We start from the raw sequence: 18,214 nt of genomic DNA, 5'->3' as shown, positions 1-18,214 counted from the left end.
CCCTGGGTAAGATTTATCCTCCTCCTTGACTGGAAGTGATAGCTGGAATAGGTTCAGGATGCTTGGTTTTTTTGCATTTTCAGTTTTGGTTTTCACCCAGCTCAGTAGTATGGCACTCTTCACCAAAAGGTAATACAACCATAAGTCATGTTAATATTGGCGTAGCATCCAAAATGAACAAGATGACAGTCCTGCTAGTTTCTACCCAAGTTAGATCATTTCTGAACTGTTGGGTTCAATGCCGTGTGCTAAGTTTTAGGAAAGAATAGACTGCTGCAGCAAATTTCTTGGAGGGCAATCCAGGAGTGAAAGGATTGTAAATACGCAATATCGAGGTTGAAGGGACTGGGGGTATTTAACCAGGGAAAAAAAGACAAGGGAGGGAGGGATATGATTACTTCAAGTAGTTCAAGAGCTGTCTAAAGGAAGAAGTAAATTATTTTTGTGTAGCTCTAGAGAGCAGGACCAGGACCAAATGGGCATAAAGAAATAGCAGGGAGGCAGATTTTAGTTTAACACAAGGAACAAAATTCTAAATATCAGAGCTGTACCACGACAGAATTGGTTTTCTTTGTCAAGTATTGACCTCTCCCTCCTGTCAGGGACATCATAGTGAAGATTCCAGTGTTGGCCAGAAACTTGGATTAGGTGGCCTCGAAGGTCCCTCCTGATTCCTAGTCAATATAATTTGGCCAATTTTTTTTGTTTTGTTTTAAAATTAATTAATTTATTTAATTTTAGTTTTCAACATCCACTTGTATGAGATTGAGTTCTAAATTTTTCCCTCTCCTTCCCCTCATCCCTCCTCAAGATGGCATGTAATCTGATATAGGCTATACATGTACAATTATATTAAACATATTTCCACATTAGTCATGTTATAAAGAAGAATCAGAACCAAAGGGAAAAACCACAAGAAAGAAAACAAAAAAGAGAGAAATAGTCTGCTTCTATCTGCATTCAGACTCCATAGTTCTTTCTCTGGCTGTGGATAGCATTTTCTATCTTTAGTCTTTTGGAATTCTCTTAGATCATTGCATTGCTGAGAAGAGCTAAGTCTCTCAAAGTTGGTCATCACACAGTGTTGCTGTTACTGTGTACAGTGTTCTCTTGATTCTATTCACTTCACTCAGCATCAGTTCATTTAAGTCCAGGTTTTCTGAAATCTACCTGCTCGTCATTTCTTATGGAACCATAGTATTCCATTACATTTATATACTACAACTTGTCTAGCCATTCCCCAATTGATGGGCATCCATTCAATTTCCAATTCTTTGCTACCACAAAAAGAGCTGCCATAAATATTTTTGTACATGTGGGTCCTTTTCTCATTTTTATGATCTCTTTGGGATATAGCCCTAGAAGTGGTATTGCTGAGTCAAAGGGTATGCACAGTTAGATAGCCCTTTGGGCATAGCCCTAAATTCCTCTCCAGAATGGTTGGATCAGTTCACAACTCCACCATCAATGCATGTTCAATTATTCCCACAACTTCTCCAATATTTATCATTTTCCTGTTTTGTCATGTTAGCCAATCTGATAGGTGTGATGTGGTACCTCAGTTATTTTAATTTGCATTTCCCTAATCAACAGTGATTTAGAACATTTTTTTCATGTGACTATAAATAGCTTTAATTTCTTCATCTGAAAACTACCTGTTCATATCTATTGACCATTTATCAATTGGGGAATGACTAATTTGGACAATTTTGCCCCCCTGGCTGGGCTTTGAACCCAGAGTTGGTCATTGCCCCAAGTTGTTAATTCCTTTTGTTTGAGTATTTTTGTTTGACTGTTGCCTTCACTAGCATTAAAAACATAAATACTTACCTGGGAATTAGGAATTTTGTTCCTGGAATTTTGCCATTTTTCCAGATTATCACCTTGAGGATAAGACCTGGCTATCTTACAGGAGTGTTAAGACACATCTAGATTGAAAGGGAATTTAGATGCTTCTTGAGTAGAGGAAAATAAAAGAAACTTTTGTTTAGGTAGATCGTACTCTGAGTAGGTTAACTTTGGTGTTTTGGTTCAGTCTTTGTGTCATAGGAATAACTTTTTAAACACAGGAATAAATCTCCTATGTCTTTTTAACAAAAAATAGGGGGAGCTGTACAAGCTTGGAATATAAATATCCTTGGCCACATACGGTAGAAGGATCAGTTTATATGTTCTAAGAAATAGTATCCATCTGTTAACTGTAAAAATTTAATAGTATCCCAAAATACCCCCAAAACCTCCTGCACTGTTACACTGCCAGCCCCGTCACTTCGTTATTAATATTCCATATTAAATAAATTAACTGCCTATTAAAAAATGTCATAAATCTATGCTGCCCCAGAGGACAAGAGAGGGGCAGAGAAACCATAGATAAAGGAAATCATATGAAGGACATTTCCAATTGTTTCTCAATTACTTGAGTTGTCACCCTCTACTGTCCCCCACCTGGAAGTTTTGACAATGAAAAGCTTTTTTTTTCTGCTTTGTTTTTGGTAAAATCCAAATGAAGTTGATTGGGAGTGCCTTAGAGCTGATCAGAACCTTGATAGTTCATCTGGTCCAGCCAGTGCCTTCATCTTGCCCATGCATATTGACTACCCAGGACAGGTCTGTGGACAGAGAGGTACTACACCGTTGCTTGGTTGCCCAGCCCCATAATTTATCCTCCTTCACCCCTCACCCATGGTTGGTCTTGCCCAAATTTAGTCAGTCTTACTTTCCTTTGTCAGTTCCTTTTTTTGAGTCTTCAGTGGGCAGAGGGAACTAAATGTTCTGTATTTCGTCTATAAAAAACTGTCATGTACTTGAAGACTGTAACCAAGTCAACCCGTAGCTTTGTCTATGCTAAATGAAGACCCTAGTTCTTTGACTCTTTTACATGAAACCTGTTTTCCATCCCTCAGATCATTTTTCATTCTTTTCTGGGCCCACTAGTTTCTCTGGTGAGTTACACATAGGATTTTCAGAGGGAGATGGGACCAAAAGCAAAAAAGTGTGAAAGGCTTATAAAAGAGAAGGCAAATGGAATGTGATTATGTAGAGCTCTTGGTGAACATTTTGGGCTGGGTTACCGAGAAATTCCAGGCCCCAAGCAGGGCTCAGAGCCTTAAGCAAACAAATCTTTTAAAAAATGGTTGCTTTTTCTTTGGCCAAGGGAAGAATATCTCTACTTTATCCTGGCCCTAGGTTTAGTGAGGTCACTTCTGCTCTTTGCCCTTAGGGTCTGATTCTGGATTATCTTCTGCTCTTGTCCTTCCTTCAGCATCTCAGTAGCCAGAGTATAGTTAATGAGTCAGGCAAAGATTGTATGAAAACTATCCTTCCTTGGATTTAAAGTGTATGGAGGAAATAGTGCCTGAGGGGCAAGTTTGTTATTCTGGTGAATTGGATTTTTGGATAACTGGGATTAAATCCAAAATTCTTGTTGAAAACAACTCTAAAATGACTTAGAGTCTTCTTCTCTGCCTTAATAAGCAGAGTATGGTGATCACACTTAAGTTTTCTTTTTGAAAGGCTTTTGGGGCCCAACGTTTTTGTTTTCCAGGTCTAATAGTATAGCTGAGGGAGGTATAAGAGATTGAGCCAAAATAAAACTGATTTCAGGACACACATTGGAAGTGGTTTTTAAAAAACATTTTTGGGTCAGTCAACAAGCATTTATTTAGCACCTGCTATGTGCCAGGCACTGAAACACTGACCCTACCTGACAAACATGAAACAGTCTCTGCCCTTAAAGAGGATTTTTTTCATTTTATCAGAATTGTTGAATAGTTAATAATAAAATCCTTCGTATCAAAATATTTTCTTGTACTTACATGAAGCTCAGAAAAACTTTGTATTTAGGGGAAGCTTTTTGGCTAATTCACGTTTCAGCCATCCTGAGCTGAGTGGTATCTTATTTCAGACTTTCTAGTGTTTTGTTTGTTTTTCAAAAGCTATTTCTCTTTGCTTCTAACCCCCTTCCCCAAGCTCCAAGCAAATTAACCAAAAACTGGTAATTGCTTTGGGCATGCCCACATCTTCCGTGTTCATTGGTTAAACACTTAACATGATGGGGCCCAGATTTGGACATAGTGGTTTAACTAATTGGTATCACCTAAATGCTCTCTCCTCCATTGCCAGAACTTCATGCCCACTCAGACAGCCCTAAGGATAGTTAGAGATGACCCAACTGTGACTGCCTTCTCTTCTTATCTAGTAGCTTGAAGTTTGCTTATCATGTTCATGAAAATGAATTAATGCTGATCTCTACTGAGTAATCTTTCCTTTGTATGAATGAGATGACTAAGACAGAGTAGCACAGAATTTTCCCTGGTTTTAGATAAGAAGACCTCTATCATAAGCTAGTTTGTCTCTGTCTTTCCCTGATGCCTACTCCAAATTATGTGTTATTTCTGTGGGTGAGGCTATTCTCTGTTACAGAGGGTAACAGTGACTAATTTGCCTTGTGCACAGCCTTAAGTTCAACAGTTCATTTTAAATAACTTCTCCATTCAAGGTCTCTTTCTCCTTAGCTAGGAAGCATTCTCTGTACCATATTGCTACCCCATCCCCGTGCTTCCTTGAAGAATTACAATGTCTCAGATCTTGTCCTATCTCTGTGAAAGAAGGGGAGGGTTTCCAGTAACACACTTCCTCCTGAGAAACTTTGTTACTAGAGGTAAAAGTAATACAGGAAGTAGGAAATGCCTTCTAGGATATTGGATAAAGGGAGGCAAGGGAATAGAGTATGAAAGCACTTTTAAGTGCTAAATAACATCAAATATATGTCCCACCCATAATCTGGAAAGTCTTGGGGTTGTCCTATGACTCCATCTGATAACTTGGTTTCAAGTGATTTATAAAAAAAATTTTGGTATCAGGAGACAGACTTTACTGAAAGAGGTATCACTATACTCTTTTCAGTGTAATCAAATGGAGTTGGGGGTAGGTAGAGACATGCTTGAAGGCAGCATCAAAAAACATCTGAGGTAAAAAGCTGAACTAGAGAAATTTTTCCCAACTTGGTCAAGTTGAAGTCTCAATTGGATAAGTCAGTTTTGAAAAAGAAGATAAATTTTTGTTTATTATTCTAGCCCAATTTATTTGGGAAGAGGTTATAATAAAAGGTATCCTAGAAATGAATGATAATGAGGTTGGAGCTCAAGTTATTCTAATGGAAAAATGTCTTTATTTTGAGCAGCCAAGGCCTTCCCTCCTCACCTCTTCTTTCCTCCTCTCCCTTCTCAGTAAAACCTCTTTTGGTGGTGACTCCTGGACTATTACGCCCAAAGAACACTTTGTGTTCTTTGTCTCCCATCCTAAGTACCTGTTCATGATGAGCTCTGTTAGTAGGCCAAGATCATAAGATTTTAGAATTGGATGGATCCTCAGAAATCATCTAATCCAATCCCTTCATTTTACAGATGAAGAAATTTCAAAGTTGTACATCCATGTCAAAACATTTTGACATGGGTTGAAAACTTGGATGGCATGAGAGTTATCATTCCTCCCTAAAGGTTAAATAAAGAAGGCACTATTACTGATCAAGATCAAAGCTTGTCTGACCTTTATGAGAAGTGACTGCCAGTAGATTATGACTTCTGGAGTATTCTCTCATTTCCCTACCATGCTAACCAATCCCTGAATGATACAAACCTGACTTTCTATCTTTAATTCAAGGCTTGGTTTTCTTCTTAAACATTCAGATGCTCTTTGTGGATGTGGTTGTGTTTATTGAGAGGGTGTAACACTTCAGGTTATTCTAAGTCACTAAAGTCACTTTTGATTGAATTTAACATCCTTTAACACATCAATTCAACAAAGATTTATTAGGTTTCTAGCATGCATAAGACACTATTGGAGGATAGATGTTGAAAAGGAGAGAATAGGACCCCCTGGGATGCTGGAGGTATTTAAGTTAAAATTTGTTCAAGGCTGAACTAGTTACCTTGTATAGAGGACAGCCTGCTCACACCCAGGGAAAGTACGTGGTATATGTTTTACACTATAAGCGATGACAATTTAAACAGTTTTAAACAGAAATTGTCTTAACACGTCACTTCACTCCCCAGAACTCTCCAGAGTGATTCCCTATTGCCTCTAGGATAAAATTCAAATTCCCTAGTCTGGCATTTGATGCCCTCCACTGTATTCCTCTTAAATCTGTATTTCTAACCTCATTTTACCTTTGTGTATTATATGTTCCAGTTTAATTTTGACTACTGTCATCCAAAGTCAACATGCCACCTTTTGCCTTTGTATTCACACTGGCTAGCCCCTTCCTCCTGGTCCCTGCCTCTCAGAATCTTTCTCTTCCTTAGCCTTAGCTCAGGTTCCACCAATTCCATGAGATCTTTGATTCCTGCTTCTTACCCCAGTCCACCTTAAAAGGGTCCTCTTCTTCCTTAGATTTTCTTAAGGCATTTTGTCTGAGTCTCTCCTTTGGCCCTAGTCACACTACCTTACTTTACATTAGACTGGGGTGTGTACAGTACATGTCATCTCTCCCCAACCCCACCCTAGTAGAATGTAAACTCTTTGACAGGGACAGGGGCTGATTGATTTCTGTCTTTGTATTCCAAGCACTTAACATAGTTGCCATGTACATAGTAGGTGCTTGATGAACATTTGAATTTTTTTGTTCATAGAATTTTATTGTATATCTACTATGTAGGAGAAACAATCCACTAATCAACAGTGTTTGCAGTGACTTGATACTCCATTCTTCCTTCCCTTTCCCCCAAAACAAATACTTCATACAGTTCTCTTAACTACAAAGCTTTTTACAGAATGATATATGGAGATCGTGGCAACGTGGGGTAAAACGCACAGCTGTCTCCATTTAATATAGTAGGGAATGGGGCAGAGCAAATATTCAAAGAGTAGATGAGATAGCATACTGAAGAATGCCTGACATAGATGAGGCAGAACTAATCGTTACATGGAGTAAATTTTAAAGTAACTTGGACCTGTCAGTAGTGATTTCATTGATATGAAATCATTGCCACCGTCTGTGCAACTTATGAGTCTTGGAGAGCCATGGTTTCCATTGAGTAGTTTGTGAGCCCCTGTGGAGGGGGCATGTCTTGATGGGCCAAGGGGTTTATGCTAAAAATTCTTTAATGATGCCTTACACAGCAAATGTTATAAATACAGGTTTCTTCTGTGGCATCAAGTATGTACATGTTTTGAGCATTATAAGTTTGTTTCTGCAGCACTTTTAAACCACCATGATCGTGAGCCAGACAATTTTGGTCATGATCACATCAAACTGAGTCTTCGGACCAAGTGCAGTGAGCTCTTGAAGGTTCTTAGTCTGTCATCAGCTGTGTTCCAAACGGCCACTAATGTACGAGTACAAATAAACACATACGTCGGGCTGTTTGAAAACTCTGATTGCTGGGCGTGCACGTTACAAGGCCTTTTGAAACCATCACAGACTATTACAGATGTTCGGTAGAAACAGTGTTAATTGCAGTGCAGTATTAAGGCTATTTGGGGGTTTAAATTTATCCTCATATTCTATCTGGTGATTTTCAAATGAATTGGTTGGCAGCATTGGTCATTCAGTTTCCATGAGAGTGTAGCCAATGTGCCAGTGGTAGAAAAGAAAATCATATATACAGATTTTTTCCTTACAATAGATAGGTTATATATGAATGATAAAAATAAAGCAATATATGCAATTATACTTTGTAATGAGCTCTTGTCATTAGCAGTACATTTGTATAAACCTAGCTGTTCTTTCCTCTTGATTGGTTAGGTGGCTAAAATTTTTTAAATGAACTTGCATCTCAGCAAGAGAACTTGTAATATTCTACCATTTTCCGGCGCATTGTGTGAGCAAGCATTTTCACTTTATTTTTGATTTAAATCAAAATAGAGGAATAAACCTGATGTAGAATCAGATTTAAGACTATGTTTGGTGTTAAGCTGATTCTTGAAAACTTTTGTTCAGATTTTAAAAGTTGAGGGGCAGCTAGATGTTGCAGTGGATAGAGCACCTGCCCTGGAGTCAGGAGGACCTGAGTTCAAATGCGGTCTCAGAGGACACACTTGACGCTTATCAGCTGTGTGACCCTGGGCAAGTAAGTTACTTAACCCCAATTGCCTTGCCCCCCCAAAAAACCCCCAAAAAAGTCAAATATAGAAATTGTTTATATGATTATTATGTTAAACGTTTCCCAAGTTGTAACTTCATTTAAAATATATATTCAACAAAATGTATAAGGTAATTTAATATAAAGTCTTTCAGATAATAGTAAGCATATGAGGTCCTGCTGGGCTTTAAGATTTTAATAGACTATCCCACATAAAATATTCATAATTATTTATAATTAGAGTTCTATAATTTTATATTTATAGTTTTGATGATTATAGGAAGAAAAATTATATTTTGTAATTATAGTTATATCACAGATTTTAAATGTGAAGCTTTTTGGGCCTAAAGTTACCATTATAGTTATTGTAGCATTTAATGAAGCAATCCAGAAGAATATTATGAGTAGTATATTAAATTACTCTGGAGATTCACAGCACATTTTGTTGAAAAGGTGTTGAGAAATCATTTGGGAGCCCTGTCTTAACATGCTGGTAGCTTGGGGCACTAACAAATGGAGTGCCTTGGTCAGAGTCAGACAGCCAGTGTATGTTAGAGGTAAAACTTGAACCCAGGTCTTTCAGACTCTGAAGCTAACTTTTATCTACTACCATCTAAAGAGTAGCAACATTTATTCATTTGAATATTAGTTAAAGCATTGGATTTTTAAAAGTGAAACATGCTGGCAGTAGTTTTGAATTTCCTTTATTCACCAAGTTGTTTTGGATGTTATGGGACAGATCTGACTATTTGAGTGTTTCAAGGTGCTTAGCTGATAATTTTTTCTTTTTTTCATTCTATACACTGTAAAGGCTGTTATTTGTGTAAAATTCTCTTAGAGCTGTCTACTTTCTTCTCCAATCTTCCTTTCTCTCTTCTCCCCCACCCTCTCATCCTTAACCTCCAAGCTGAGAAATAACTTACTTTAATTATTCTATTTCACACCCATGCAAATGAAGATACTGGTGTTTGGAAGATTGAACCAGAGTTGTCATGGCAATATCTCTTGAGGTCATGAGAAAGCTCCTTGATATTGTATCCTGCCCCTCTCAGTCAGATTTCCAATAACTGGTAAAAATACGGAAAGCTCCTTCTACCGCCAACCCCCTCCTCCTTTTAATACAAGAAACATTTTGTTGCTTTGAAAAGTTTGGGAAATGAGAGATATGAATGTACCCTCCACATTTCAGACTTTTTTAACTTCTTTTTAGAAAAGCAATTCAAAACATTCTTATAGTATCTTCTGTGGCCCTGGCACAGCTTCTCTCTCTACCATCACCACCACCCCACCCCACCCCTCCCCTCCCTCCCCTCCCCTCCCCACCCCACCCCACCCCACCCCACGTATTTGTTTTTGTTCTGTTGGTGAGGCCATGGGGTTAAGTGACTTGCCCAGGGTCACACAACTAGTAAGTGTCAAAGTGTCAAATGACTGAGGTCAGATTTGAACTCAGGTACTCTTGACTCCAAGGCTGGAGCTTTACTCACGGAGCCACCTAGCTGCCCCCTTCAGGGAAAGTTTTAAGAGTTGCAAGTATAAACTTGCCTTTTGATGGGTCACAAGGATGGCATATATTATTAAGGGTGCTAGGAAGATTTCCATTCTCATCCCTTTTAGGGGTGTGTGCTGGCAAACTCTCAGAGGGAACTGCTGACCAGTGGGGCCTCCAATTGAAGTAATCCTAAGACCCAGAGTAATGACTCTTATTTTCTTCCAGGATAAATTTCTAATAATAATGCCTTATGTATTCGGCAGTAATGTGCTTTCCTTTCAAAACACACACACCTCCTTTATTTCATTGATTTTCATAATCCCCCTTTGAGATAAGGGACAAAGATTATTCCCACTTGATGGATGAGCAAATAAAGGTCCAAGTTTACATAGAAAGCATTGTAGCAGAGCCAGAATTAAAGCTTTGGTCTCCTGACACTCTGTGTTGTGACTAGCATTAGGGCTTTGGCCTGTAGCTAGGGATTAAGAGGTTGGGCTGAGGTTTGGGATGTGAGCAGTCTGGGATTAGTGAGTATGATCTGGGGTTGAGGGTGTAAAATATGTTTCGGTTTAGAGCTGAGTTTGAATTCGGCACTCTAGCCCTACTTAGCAAATCACAGTGGACGAATCAGTCTCTTGAGCCTCAAGCCAAATGAGTTTTCTCATTTGTAAAATGGTAATTACAACAGAATCTTACCTCTTATGGATTATTTGTGAGGCATAGCTTTGCAGACAAAACACTATATAAATGTGTTCACCATCAGGGGAGGCTTGCCCTCTTTAGAGTTGTTATTCAGATTTTGTAATTGTCAAAAAAGATTTTCAGCCGTTACTGTAAAGGGGAACAATTAGATTAAAACTAATTTTTTTCATCTGAGGACCTATTATGCCCTTTAAGTTTACATAAATTGCGTGGTAGCCAATCCAGTTGTTAATGATAATAATTGCTCACATTTACATGTGTTTTCCTCACAACCAACTTGCAGGGTCTATAGTATGAGTATTATCCCCATTTTACAGATGAGGAAACTGAGGCTCAGAGGAATTACATGATATGTCTGTGACCCCGATAGTGATTTTCAAGAGCCCAAAGGTTATACTAGTTATCCTGATGCTAAGCCTTGTTGATTTGGTCCTTCCTGGTTTCAGAAACTGAACAGATAAATGTGAAAATTTAAGTTCTGGTTTTCGAGAGGAGGCTGATGGTTTCATGCTTGGATAATAAAGAACTCAATTGAGTTTGACTTTGGAAAAACCTTTTCATTCTCTTTGAATGTGTGTGTCTAATAATCTGTAAACTCCTAGTGTTTGAAACTAAGAAGTGAAGCTATCCTATGAAGATGAGACTTTGAGGGAGTTGGGAAAACTGTCCAGCTTTTCCGTTCTGACTCCCCTGCTGTTCAATTCTTTTCTCCTCTCTGCTTCATACTGAAGAGAAAGGCATCAACAGTCAGACTGATGGGGAGCATCAGCCTAAACTGAGCCTCCTGTTCTCTTTGTAGTGATTCCATTTTCACACCTTCCTTGGGTTACAGAAGGTAATTAAGTGTTTTGGTTTAAGAGGATTCCTGCTGGGCAGTAGGCTGCAGGATGGAATAAAAGTAAGCAAGAGATAGTAAATTGTGTCAGAAAGTAATTTTGCCAATCACCCTGCTTAATTATATTAACAAGACCATGAAAGTAAGATTTGCTACAGATACATCTTATTTCCCTACTTGAATAGAGTTGACCAGTATGAGTCTGGCGAGATTGTATTTTGGGTTGGGGAAGTAATGCAGGTTGAAGGGGGATGATGAAGGTACCTAAGGATGGGCTGCTGTTGAATGGTGGCTTCCAGAGATTCAGAAGCTGAGTTGGGACTGGCCTGTGGCCCTTCTTTAAGATGTTGTTTTTTGGAGAAACTCACCACTTGAAAAGGGTTGTAGGGGCTAGGGATGTTCCAGAGAAATTATGAACAAATGTCAAGTCACGAAAATTATCAGAGCTTTGATGAAACTATCTGCAAAATGGGAATAATGCAGACTGTAGTACATACCTCATGCTTATTGCCAGGCACAGATGAGATAACATCTATGAAGTCTTTTTCAAATTTTAAAAGACTGTAAATAAATGCCAGTCGTTGTTACTATTGCTGTCATTTCCGAAGCCTTAAGGTTTATAGAACATTTTCTTCACAACAGCCCTGTGAAGTAGGTTCTATGAGGGTTAGTGTTCCCTTGTCACCTATTAGGAAATTGAATTTCCCAGAGGTTTAATGACTTTCCCAGGATCACACAGCTCACAAGTGTCAACCAGAACAGAAAACTAGTTCTCTGTTGAATACAAGTTCAGGGGTCTGTCTACTGTATCAAACTGCCTGCTGTCCTTTCTCCCCTTCTTCCCCTAAACCCCTTCAGGATTTCCTGAGATCCATTTGTGTGGGAATCTGAGACTGAGCTGGAGCCCAGCATTACACAACAGGACTGTCTTATCTTTGGGAAGGAAATAATAGGACCCTTGATCCTGGGAAAACAGCTAATTGCATCTTCTGTGATGTCTACAGTGGCTTTGAAAACCTCAAATTATTCCTTTCATTGTCTTTTGTTGTTGTTCTGGCCAACTAATGTGTTCCCTCTCTCAGGGGAAAATAGCATGTAAAGCTAGGGGGAGGGGGCGGGAACATCCAGATTTCTTAGCTGGATCTTAGTGTATTTCTTCACTTCCTGAAGGGAGTGCAGGGTTCTTGAGGTTTACAGACCATTGCCAGAAGGGCTATTTGCTCATACAAAGTTCTCCATTGTAATAGGCAAAAAAATCAATTTGATTACTTCCATGTCAGCATGCATGTCTAATGGACTAGAAGTTATTGCAGCTATAAAACACACAGTATCATTTCTCTCTCTCCGAAATTTGACAGGATTAATATAGTCAGCATGAAATCTTAGTCATAAACTCGACCATAAGTGATGGTAAAATTAGCTAATGAAATAGGCTGCTTATGGAAAACATCTTCTGTTTTTCCTTCTGAGGAGAAGGAAGAAAACACGCTGAGAGTCTGAAAATGCCCAGTGAAAGGGTGCTAAGTCCTTCTTCCAATGTGCCTGTCTCAGCATCCTCCCAAAGCGGGGGAGAAGGGGAAATGAAGGGGAGGAAAGGTATTTGGTGTTTTTAAACCCTGTGATGTATTGAGCAGCCCAGAGGACACTGGATTTCTGTAGCAGAGTGGACTGTGTAGATTGATCCACAGAACAAGGCAGCAGCAGCAGCGTATGAGCTCAAGCTAAATTCATTTTCAGCCAAAGGATGGTATTTCTAATCTGGACCTTTGTTGGATGTTTTATTTTTTTCAAGTTCAGAGCTTCAGCACAGCTGGCACACCAAATTGTGATGCTTAAAAAGCTTTTATTCCTATCTTGTCCTTTCCCCTCTTTCCTTGACCTCCTCCTCGCCCTCTCCCTCTTCCTACCAGCATCTAATTGCCTGCGATACCTGGGAATGAAAGGCATGTTCCCCTGATGCATCTAGAAGAACCTCAAAGTTCAAAGGGAGGACAATACTTTACTATTCAGGCAAATGCTTTCTGGGAATGAGCATTGTTCCACTTGAAGTCCCAGAGTGGTTTTAGACATTCTAGAATTGATATTTCTTTTTTCTTATAAGGTGCAGGGTGTTGTGTTGAGAGAGTTGAGGATCAGGTAAGTGAAGATGCATAAACTGCTTTGAACAGCTAGTTAATTGTTCCACATTAAAATATAAACTCTTCTATTCCAATGCCCAAGACCCTCCATATTTGGGCCTTCCCTGCTGCAACATTCTCTGTCCATTATCCACCTGCCACTTCAGCCAGGCTTTATTCCTTTCTATCTCCTGCATATGCCATGCTAATTTCCCACCTCCAAGCCCTTGATTATTTACCGCTGCATGAAATGTCCTTGCCTTCTCAGTTTTCCTGGTTCATATTCTACCTGTTTTCAAGCCTTCCCTCCTACCTGAATCCCCCTTTTACTTCCATCTGCACTGATCAGTTTTTCTTTTAAGCACTTGGTATCACTTATAGTCTATGTTGTTGTCAGGTAACTTAGCATTTAGGTTGTCTGATACTTCCTGTGTGTCATTTCTTCCCACTTTTGACTATATGTCCTGAGAGGGACTTAGAAAATCCCTCATAGTAGACAGCACAGATCTGAAATACTCCAGAGACACTTATTCTCACTATGGATTTGTTGACTGATTAATTTGTCCTCATCGTGTCTCATTTAACCTCAATAATTCAAGATTAAGAGGCAGTGTGGTTCGTATAGCCTGGAACACCTACAGTCCTCATTACTTGAGGATTCTTTTTTTCCCTTATTTTTAAAATAACATTTGTTTTTCCCAATTGCATGTAAAGGCAATTTTTAACATTCATTTTTTTAAAAAAAATTGAGTTCCAAATTTTCTTCCTTCATATCTCCCCCCTTCCAGAGATGGTAAGCAATTTGATATGGGTTGAATATTCTGTATTTGTAAATTCATCTACTCACTATAAAACTTATTTGTAATTCCAAAATCAATACTCACTGTGCTTTCAGGTTATTCTTGGGCAAGAGTTGCCCAACGGTCATGGTTTTTGTGCTTTTTGTTGGTGGTTAGACTAAAATATACCCCAAGCATAATAATACCTGAGTGCTGTCTGGTGTTCTTAAGCCCAAGAAGGACATGATGGGTCTTAAATGAAAAAATGCAAGTGTTAGATAAGCTTCTCTCAGGCAGGAGTTAGAGTGTTATTGGCTATGAGTTCAATGTAAATGAAATAACAATACATAAGATACATCCAGAAGAAAGAAGAGGAAATTCATGGATATGTGCATGAATGAGGCTACTCAGGAAAGTGCTAAAGTAAATGTTGTGTCTAGAGGCTCTCAGGAACCTAATCCTGCATTTCCCCTAGAAACAGTTGTTCAGTGTTTGCTAATTCAGGGTTGGGACAGCCATGAATGACAAACTCTAGGTACTTTTCAGTTCTTTGTGTGACACACACTGGCTATATAATGATAGACAAGTCATTTAACCTCTCCCTGCTTTATGCTAAAGTTGTCAAAACTGAAATAGAATTAGATCTGAAAACCACCAGTTAACATTATCCATCTTGCATTTTCATTTACATTGTTAAATATTTCCCAATTACATTTTAATCTGGTTCAGCCATTGTGGAGTTTTTATGGCCACTAACTAGTTTGACCACCTCTGCTCTACATAACTCTTTAAGATTGTAACTTGAAGAAAAGTTGCCCACCTGTGTTGGTAGAGGGAGACTTTTCCTCAGCAGTTTATTCCCCATACAAGGTGCATAAGTCTAATCTCCCTTTTTTTTTTTTTGTTCAATAGAAAGGATTGGGGGCAGTGGAAGAAGAGGAGAGAGGGAAACAAAAAAAAAGTCAGTCTAAGTGGTAAGTTCCTAAGTCATTCTGCCTGATGTTGTGAAGCTAGATGACATTCTTCAGCTTAGCACTTTTCCAACTTGTTTCCATGCTGAGTTTCTGTTTTTTCCTGCCTCCCCCACTCCCAGTGCTTCTAGTCTTCTAACCACAGCTTATCCCCTGTTATTGCCACGGAGCAATTTTTTGTAAATGTGCCAGCCCTTCCCTCTTCTCATTGTAGTCCATATAGCAGCATCATACAGCGGATGAAACACAGGTTCCTGATCTGCTTTAGCTTCTCTGTGTGATCTTGAGTGGCTAGATGAATAGAGCCCTAGACCTGGATTTAGGAAGTCCTGAGCTCAGAGATAGTCTCAGGTTCTTAGTAGCTGTGTGACCCTGGGCTAGTCACTTAACTTCTGTTTGCCTCAGTTTAGTCATCTATAAAATGGTGATAATAATAGCACCTACCTCTCAGGGTTGTTGTGAGAATTAAATGACGTAACAGTTGTAGAGTATCGCACTGTGCTTGGCACATAGCACTATATAAATGTTAGTTATGATGATAACAATCATGATGAGGATCCAGGTCACTTCTGGTCTCTGGACCTCAGTTCATTCATCTTAAGAGACCATTCAGTCTGTCCCCCTGCCTTGTCATTTCCCAGATAAAGTCATTCCTGTGATCACACAATAGATAGTGGAAGAAACTTGTAGATCCCAAATCTCTTCAGTTCACATGTGTAGGATGAGGTCAATAATACCTGCCTCACAAGGTTATGTGTTGTTGGGTTTTTTTTAAAATAAGGAATAAGCAAGAAAATAATGGATATGAAAGCAATTTGAAAGTTGGTCTTAAATGATGGACTTCTAACTGAGCTTATGCTATTCCATATACAGAGGTTGCCCTCTTTCTTTTTTTTGACCTATTGAATTCCTATCCTTTTTTTCTTTTAAACAACCCAAATGCCATCTGTTTCCTAAAGCTTTCCCTAACTGCCCAGCTTAGTAGTAAGGGTCTTCCTCCTAATACCTCATATAATATTTTGTGTCTGGTAATGAAATTCTCTTGTCTGTTGTCTCAGACAACAGCCCTTGCTTGACTGAACTCTGAGGACAAGGACCATGCCTTATTTAAGGTCCTTTCCAGCTCTAAATCTAAGTTCTAAGCTTCATTTCTCGCCCTCTGCCACACTGCATGTATACCACAGGCACTTAATAAATGCTTATTCAGTGGTAGATGAATAGGTGTCTGATGGTCTTAGAGTTGGAGAACGGATGATTCAGCCTGTCTGAAAAGCTTACACTTTCCTGATGTCAACTTACCAAGCAGCTGTTTGACATCTGAGTCTTCTAACCCTCAGATTTTGTTGGATCATGTTATAGCTACACGTGGTAGTGGTGATGCTCATTCCCTGTCATGGGAACATGTTTGTACAACTACCAAGGTGAGGCAGGTGAGATGTCTGACCCTGAAATCGTTGGACACAACTTGTAAACTTGGCTGTTGTGGCTTTGGGAATTTGTGTGTGTGTGTGTGTGTGTGTATATGATAATGTAGTGTTACATTAGACCCCTTTGCACTTGGATAATTCATTTTCTGCGGACCCTGGGCTCTGTTTATCTCCTCTCTTCTTTGCTACTCTTAAACTAAGATAAGTAAGATGTGTTCCTTACATTTTCATCAGTAACCCACAGGTCATGAGCAGTTAGACTATGTCACTTTTAGGTTTCTTCTAAATCTAAGTCTGTAGGTTTATGAAATTGGTTGGGAACAGGCCTTACTCGGGTCTCCTCCTTTGGGCAAAATTTTATTTTGTTATTATGGAAGACTTCATTTCAACAGCTAGCTCAGTGGTTCAGGAATAGGTACTAAGGAGTTTACATTCATGATTCTGAGTACCTCCTTCCTATTTCTGAAGAGAAACTTTTATATAGCCACAAACCATTGGCTTTGGCTGCTCATCCCTGGAGTACATGGGAACAATTTATAAGGATAGACTCAGTAAACATAGGATTTCATAATAGCTAGAAGTGACCGCAGACATAATCTAGGCCTATCTTTTCGTTTTACAAATGAGGCAGCAGAGTGTAGTGACTTGCCCAAAGTTACATAGCAAGTTAGTAATACAATCAGGGGTAGAGCCCAGATTTGTATCTTGGATGGCAAAGATGGCCCCCCATCCCCATAATGGAAATTCATCCTACTGAGAAGAAATCTGGAATACCATGTTGTTATCAGAAGTTGTTTTGCACTATCACAGTCTCAATCTGTGTAGTTATCATGGAGGATGACCCTGGCCTCTCCCAAAATCCTCCCTCTCATTGCCTCTACATCCTTGGCAAATAAAACCCTGGCTCATCCTTATGAATATGTCAATTAACCAATCAATAAACATTTATCAAACACCTTCTGTGTGCCAAGCATTAGGCTAAGCTGGGGATATAAAAGGAAGGAAAAGACAGTTCCTGCCCTCAGAGAGCTTACAATCTAATGAAGGAGCTTACATGCAAACAAAACTATGTGTATGTGTGTGTGTGAGACACAGAGTAAGCTAAATACAGGATAAATAGGAGACAATTGACAGAGGGAAGGCAATAGAAAGAATTAAGAGAGGTTGGGGAAGGCTTCTAGTAAAAGATGGGATTTTAATTCGTGCTTGAAGGAAATCAGGAGGCTGAAATGAGGAGGGAAAGCAATTTAGACATGGGGAACAGACATTAAATGCCTAGAGCTAGGAGGTGGAATATTTTGTTCTTGGAGCAGCCAGGATGCCAGCATCACTGGGAATAAGATGTAGGAAGATTGGAAAAATAGGATGGCGCTAGTTTATGAAGGGCTTTGAATGCCAAGTAAAACATTTTGTATTTGGTCCTGGTGGCAATAGGAAGTCAGTGGAGCTTTTTAAGTAGGGGAGTCATGTGATCAAACCTGCATTAGGAAAATTACTTTGGTGACCAAATAGAGGATAGTTTGGAGTGTAGAGAGACTTACAGATGGCAGGCCCATCAGTAGGCTATTGCTACAATAGACATCAGGGCTTGCACCAGAGTGGTGGCAATATTGGAGAAGAGAAGGGCATGTCTCTGAGATATGTGTTGCAAAGGTGAAATTGATAGGCCTTAGAAACAGATTGGAAAATGGAGGTGAGAGATAGTGAGGACTCTGGGATGAGAACCTGAGGGACTGGAATGATTGTGTTGCCTTGGGAGGGTTCTGTTCTGGACATGTTTTTTAAGCTGTTTACTGAACATCCTTTTTCT

General features: G+C 39.3%; 1 protein-coding gene across 3 annotated transcripts in view; it reads left to right on the top strand.

Annotated features, from left to right (window-relative positions):
* NACC2 (NACC family member 2) overlaps positions 1-18,214 on the top strand; it is a 127,168-nt gene that overhangs the window by 30,726 nt on the left and 78,228 nt on the right. For 2 of the 3 annotated variants that reach the window (XM_078149957.1, XM_078149958.1), the window contains exon 2: positions 14,919-14,980. The exons of the other annotated variant lie outside the window; for it this stretch is intronic. The gene's annotated coding sequence lies outside the window, so the exon portion shown is untranslated. The remainder of the gene's footprint in view (positions 1-14,918; positions 14,981-18,214) is intronic. 3 annotated transcript variants of the gene reach the window in all.

The sequence above is a fragment of the Phascolarctos cinereus genome, unplaced genomic scaffold, assembly GCF_003287225.1.
Source record: "Phascolarctos cinereus isolate Bilbo 61053 unplaced genomic scaffold, phaCin_HiC Scaffold_2;HRSCAF=192, whole genome shotgun sequence".
Classification (NCBI taxonomy): Eukaryota; Metazoa; Chordata; class Mammalia; order Diprotodontia; family Phascolarctidae; genus Phascolarctos; species Phascolarctos cinereus.
The sequence above is the reverse complement of the archived record's forward strand: the minus strand, read 5'-3'. Positions and strand labels throughout refer to the sequence as shown.